Source organism: Solanum tuberosum, unplaced genomic scaffold (assembly GCF_000226075.1).
Source record: "Solanum tuberosum cultivar DM 1-3 516 R44 unplaced genomic scaffold, SolTub_3.0 scf00172, whole genome shotgun sequence".
Taxonomy (NCBI): domain Eukaryota; kingdom Viridiplantae; phylum Streptophyta; class Magnoliopsida; order Solanales; family Solanaceae; genus Solanum; species Solanum tuberosum.
The window spans coordinates 1,259,650-1,260,248 of NW_006239095.1; the positions used below are offsets into that span (position 1 = coordinate 1,259,650).

General features: G+C 31.2%; 1 protein-coding gene across 1 annotated transcript in view; it reads right to left on the minus strand.

Moving 5' to 3' along the window:
- Positions 1-599, minus strand: part of LOC102597329 (probable 2-oxoglutarate-dependent dioxygenase AOP1.2) — a 3,542-nt gene that overhangs the window by 1,226 nt on the left and 1,717 nt on the right. The gene's annotated exons all lie outside the window — the stretch shown is intronic.

Consider the following 599-nt stretch of genomic DNA (forward strand, 5'->3'; position numbering starts at 1 on the left):
GGTGTGTTTGGTACGAAGGAAAATATTTTCTGGAAAATGTTTTTTAATTTCCCATGTTTGGTTGACTTTAATTATTTGGAAAATGTTTTCCAAATCAACTTATTTTCCTCAAATTTAAGGAAAATGATTTCCCTTAAAAATTAAGGAAAACATTTTCGAAACTTCTACTTCATCCTTAAATTATAATATTTTTTTACCCCTACTACCAAACCAGCCCGCCACCCCTGTCAAATTTTATTTTATTTAAAAAATTACTTTTGAAAAATATTTCAGGGTCGGAAGTTTGGCTGGGGTCCTAGGTCAGATCTCTAGGTCGGATTTTGAACGGTCATCAAGGTCATGTCCTAGTTCGGGTGTTAGGGTCGGGTCCTAGATTGATTATTGGGATTGATTTTCGAGTTAAAAGTTATTTTCCTAAAGAGTATTTTCTAGTCTTAAGCGAAAAATAAAAGATATTTTCTGGAAAAAAAATTCATTCACCAACCAAACATTAAAAAATAGTTTCTACTCATCAACTAAATATGAGAAAATAAGTTAGAAATCCACTTGTTTTCCAAGAAAACATTTTCCTTCATACCAAACACACCCTTAATATATAT